The sequence below is a fragment of the Microtus pennsylvanicus genome, chromosome 12 (assembly GCF_037038515.1).
Source record: "Microtus pennsylvanicus isolate mMicPen1 chromosome 12, mMicPen1.hap1, whole genome shotgun sequence".
Classification (NCBI taxonomy): domain Eukaryota; kingdom Metazoa; phylum Chordata; class Mammalia; order Rodentia; family Cricetidae; genus Microtus; species Microtus pennsylvanicus.
Genome location: NC_134590.1, coordinates 98329430 through 98335429, shown reverse-complemented (window position 1 = coordinate 98335429; position 6000 = coordinate 98329430).

Here is a 6000-nt window from a genome sequence, read left to right as displayed (position 1 = left end):
GGAACACACTGTCTTCACTCTGCTGTAGAAACACACTGCCTTCACTCAGCTCCATGCACATACACCGTAACTCTGCGTTAGGAACACACTGTCTTTACTCTGCTCTAAGAACACACTGTCTTCACTATGCATTAGGAACACACTGTCTTCACTCTGCATTAGGAACACACTGTCTTCACTCTGCATTAGGAACACACTCTCTTCACTCTGCTCTAGGAGCACACTGTCTTCACTCTGCTCCATGCACATACACAGCAACTCTTTGTTAGAAACACACTGTCTTCAATCTGCTGTAGGAACACACAGTATTCACTCTGCATTAGGAACACACTGTCTTCACTCTGCTCTAGGAACACACTGTCTTCACTCTGCTCCATGCACATACACAGCAACTCTGTATTAGGGACCCACTGTCTTCACTATGCGATAGGAAAATACTGTCTTCACTCTGCTCTAGGAACACACTGTGTTCACTCTGCTCTAGGAACACACTGTCTTCACTCTGCATTATGAACACACTGTCTTCACTCTGTATGAGGAACACACTGTCTTCACTCTGCTCTAGGAACACACTGCCTTCACTCTGCTCCATGTACATACACCGCAACTCTGTGTTAGTAACACACTGTCTTCACTCTGCATTCGGAACACACTGTCTTCACTCTGCATTGGGAACACACTGTCTTCACTCTGCTCTAGGAACACACTGTCTTCAATCTGCTCCATGTACATACACCGCAACTCTGTGTTAGTAACACACTGTCCTCACTCTGTTTTAGGAACTCACTGTCTTCATTCTGCTCTAGGAACACATTGTCTTCACTCTGCGTTAGGATGATACTGTCTTCACTCTGCATTAGGAACACACTGTCTTCACTCTGCTCCATGCACATAAACCGCAACTCTGCGTTTGGAACACTCTGTCTGCACTCTGTTCTATGAACACACTGTTTTCACTCTGCATTAGGAACACACTGTCTTCATTCTGCTCTAGGAACACACTGTCTTCACTCTGCTCCATGCACATACACAGGAACTCTTTGTTAGGAACACACTGTATTCACTCTGCTGTAGGAACATACGGTATTAACTCTGCGTTAGGAACAAACTGTCTTCACTCTGCATTAGGAACACACTGTCTTCACTCTGCATTAGGAACACACTGTCTTCACTCTGCTCTAGGTACACCTTGTCTTCACTCTGCTCTAGGAACACCCTGTCTTCACTCTGCATTAGGAAAACACTATCTTCACTCTGCATTAGGAACACACTGTCTTTACTCTGCTCTTGGAACACACTGTCTTCCCTCTGCTCTTGGAACACATTGTCTTCACTCTGCTCCATGCACATAAACCGCAACTCTGCGTTAGGAAGACACTGTTTTCACTATGCGATAGGAAAATACTCTCTTCACTCTGCTCTAGAAACACACTGTCTTCACTCTGCTCCATGCACATACACCTCAACTCTGCGTTAGGAACACACTGTCTTTACTATGCGTTAGGAACATACTGTCTTAACTATGCGTTAGGAACACAATGTCTTCACTATGCGTTAGGAACACACTGTCTTCATTCTGCTCTAGGAAGACACTGTCTTTCCTCTGCATTAGGAACACACTGTCTTCACTCTGGATTAGGAACAAACTGTCTTCACTCTGCTCTAGGAACACACTGTCTTCACTCTGCTCTAGGAACACACTGTCTTCACTCGGCTCTAGGAACACACTGTCTTCTTTTTCCTCTAGGAACACACTGTCTTCACTCTGCCTTAGGAACACACTGTCATCACTCTGCTCTATTAACACACTGTCTTCCCTCTGCATTAGGAAAACACTGTGTTCACTCTGCTCTAGGAACACACTGCCTTCTTTCCCCTCTAGGAACACACTGTCTTCACTCTGCGTTAGGAACACACTGTCTTCACTCTCCTCTATTAACACACTGTCTTCCCTCTGCATTAGGAACACACTGTCTTCACCCTATTCTTGGAACACACTGTCTTCACTCTGCATTAGGAACACACTGTCTTCACTCTGCTCTAGGAACACACTGTCTTCACTCTGCTCTAGGAACACACTGTCTTCACTCTGCTCTGGAACACACTGTCTTCTTTCTCCTCTAGGAACACACTGTCTTCACTCTGCGTTAGGAACACACTGTCTTCACTCTCCTCTATTAACACACTGACTTCCCTCTGCATTAGGAACACACTGTCTTCACCCTATTCTAGGAAGTCACTGTCTTCACTCCCTTCTAGGAACACACTGTCTTCACTCTGCATTAGGAACACACTGTCTTCACTCTGCATTAGGAACACACTCTCTTCACTCTGCTCTAGGAGCACACTGTCTTCATCTGCTCCATGCACATACACAGCAACTCTTTGTAAGAAACACACTGTCTTCAATCTGCTGTAGGAAAACACAGTATTCACCCTGCATTAGGAACACACTGTCTTCACTCTGCTCTAGGAACACACAGTCTTCACTCTGCGCCATGCACATACACAGCAACTCTGTATTAGGGACACACTGTCTTCACTATGCGATAGGAAAATACTGTCTTCACTCTGCTCTAGGAACACACTGTCTTCACTCTGCTCTAGGAACACACTGTCTTCACTCTGCATTAGGAACACACTGTCTTCACTTTGTATGAGGAACAAACTGTCTTCACTCTGCTCTAGGAACACACTGTCTTCACTCTGCTCCATGTACATACACCGCAACTCTGTGTTAGTAACACACTGTCTTCACTCTGCATTAGGAACACACTGTCTTCACTCTGCATTGGGAACACACTTTCTTCACTCTGCTCTAGAAACACAAATGTCTTCACTCTGCTCCATGTACATACACCGCAACTCTGTGTTAGTAACACACTGTCTTCACTCTGTTTTAGGAACTCACTGTCTTCATTCTGCTCTAGGAACCCATTGTCTTCACTCTGCGTTAGGATGATACTGTCTTCACTGTGCATTAGGAACACACTGTCTTCACTCTGCTCCATGCACATACACCGCAACTCTGCGTTTGGAACACATTGTCTGCACTCTGTTTTTTGAACACACTGTTTTCACTCTGCATTAGGAACACACTGTCTTCATTCTGCTCTAGGAACACACTGGCTTCACTCTGCTCCATGCACATACACAGGAACTCTTAGTTAGGAACACACTGTATTCACTCTGCTGTAGGAACATACGGTATTAACTCTGCGTTAGGAACAAACTGTCTTCATTCTGCTCTAGGAACACACTGTCTTCACTATGCGTTAGGAACATACTGTCTTCACTCTGCACTAGGAACACACTGTTTTCAATCTGCATTAGGAACACACTGTCTTCACTCTGCATTAGGAACAAACTGTCTTCACTCTGCTCTAGGAAGACACTGTCTTCACTCTGCTCTAGGAACACACTGTCTTCTTTCTCCCCTAGGAACTCACTGTCTTCACTCTGCTCTAGGAACACACTGTCTTCACTCTGCTCTAGGAACACACTGTCTTCACTCTGCTCTAGGAACACACTGTCTTCACTCTGCTCTAGGAACACACTGTCTTCACTCCGCGTTAGGAACACACTGTCTACACTCTGCTCTATTAACACACGGTCTTCACTCTGCATTAGGAACACACTGTCTTCACTCTGCATTAGGAACACACTGTATTCCCTCTGCTCTAGGTACACACTGTCTTCACTCTGCTCTAGGAACACCCTGTCTTCACTCTGCATTAGGAAAACACTATCTTCACTCTGCATTAGGAACACACTGTCTTCACTCTGCATTAGGAACAAACTGTCTTTACTCTGCTCTAGGAACACACTGTTTTCACTCTGCTCTAGGAACACACTGTCTTCACTCTGCTCTAGGAACACACTGTCTTCACTCTGCTCTAGGAACACACTGTCTTCTTTCTCCTCTAGGAACACACTGTTTTCACTCTGCGTTAGGAACACACTGTCTTCACTCTGCTCTATTAACACACTGTCTTCCCTCTGCATTAGGAACACACTGTCTTCTTTCTCCTCTAGGAACACACTGTCTTCACTCTGCGTTAGGAACACACTGTCTTCACTCTCCTCTATTAACACACTGTCTTCCCTCTGCATTAGGAACACACTGTCTTCTACCTATTCTAGGAACACACTGTCTTCACCATATTCTAGGAACACACTGTCTTCACTCTGCATTAGGAACACACTGTCTTCACTCTGCTCTAGGAACACACTGTCTTCACTCTGCTCTAGGAACACACTGTCTTCTTTCTCCTCTAGGAACACACTGTCATCACTCTGCGTTAGGAACACACTGTCTTCACTCTGCTCTATTATCACACTGTGTTTCCTCTGCATTAGGAACACACTCTCTTCACTCCGCTCTAGGAACACACTGTCTTCACTCCGTTCTAGGAACACAATGTCTTCACTCTGTTCTAGGAACACACTGTCTTCACTCTGCTCTTGGAACACACTGTCTTCACTCTGCTCTAGGAACACACTGTCTTCACTCTGCCTTAGGAACACACTGTCTTCACTCTGCTCTAGGAACACACTGTCTTCTTTCTCCTCTACGAACACACTGTCTTCTCTCTGCTCTAGGAACACACTGTCTTCACTCTATTCTAGGAACACACTGTCTTCACTCCCTTCTAGGAACACACTGTCTTCACTCTGCATTAGGAACACACTGTCTTCACTCTGCTCTAGGAACACACTGTCTTTACTCTGCTCTAGGAACACACTGTCTTCTTTCTCCTCTAGGAACACACTGTCTTCACTCTGCGTTAGGAACACACAGTCTTCACTCTGCTCTATTAACACACTGTCTTTCCTCTGCATTAGGAACACACTGCCTTCACTCAGCTCCATGCACATACACCGTAACTCTGCGTTAGGAACACACTGTCTTTACTCTGCTCTAAGAACACACTGTCTTCACTATGCATTAGGAACACACTGTCTTCACTCTGCATTAGGAACAAACTGTCTTCACTCTGCTCTAGGAAGACACTGTCTTCACTCTGCTCTAGGAACACACTGTCTTCTTTCTCCCCTAGGAACTCACTGTCTTCACTCTGCTCTAGGAACACACTGTCTTCACTCTGCTCTAGGAACACACTGTCTTCACTCTGCTCTAGGAACACACTGTCTTCACTCCGCGTTAGGAACACACTGTCTACACTCTGCTCTATTAACACACGGTCTTCACTCTGCATTAGGAACACACTGTCTTCACTCTGCATTAGGAACACACTGTATTCCCTCTGCTCTAGGTACACACTGTCTTCACTCTGCTCTAGGAACACCCTGTCTTCACTCTGCATTAGGAAAACACTATCTTCACTCTGCATTAGGAACACACTGTCTTCACTCTGCATTAGGAACAAACTGTCTTTACTCTGCTCTAGGAACACACTGTTTTCACTCTGCTCTAGGAACACACTGTCTTCACTCTGCTCTAGGAACACACTGTCTTCACTCTGCTCTAGGAACACACTGTCTTCTTTCTCCTCTAGGAACACACTGTTTTCACTCTGCGTTAGGAACACACTGTCTTCACTCTGCTCTATTAACACACTGTCTTCCCTCTGCATTAGGAACACACTGTCTTCTTTCTCTTCTAGGAACACACTGTCTTCACTCTGCGTTAGGAACACACTGTCTTCACTCTCCTCTATTAACACACTGTCTTCCCTCTGCATTAGGAACACACTGTCTTCTACCTATTCTAGGAACACACTGTCTTCACCATATTCTAGGAACACACTGTCTTCACTCTGCATTAGGAACACACTGTCTTCACTCTGCTCTAGGAACACACTGTCTTCACTCTGCTCTAGGAACACACTGTCTTCTTTCTCCTCTAGGAACACACTGTCATCACTCTGCGTTAGGAACACACTGTCTTCACTCTGCTCTATTATCACACTGTGTTTCCTCTGCATTAGGAACACACTCTCTTCACTCCGCTCTAGGAACACACTGTCTTCACTCCGT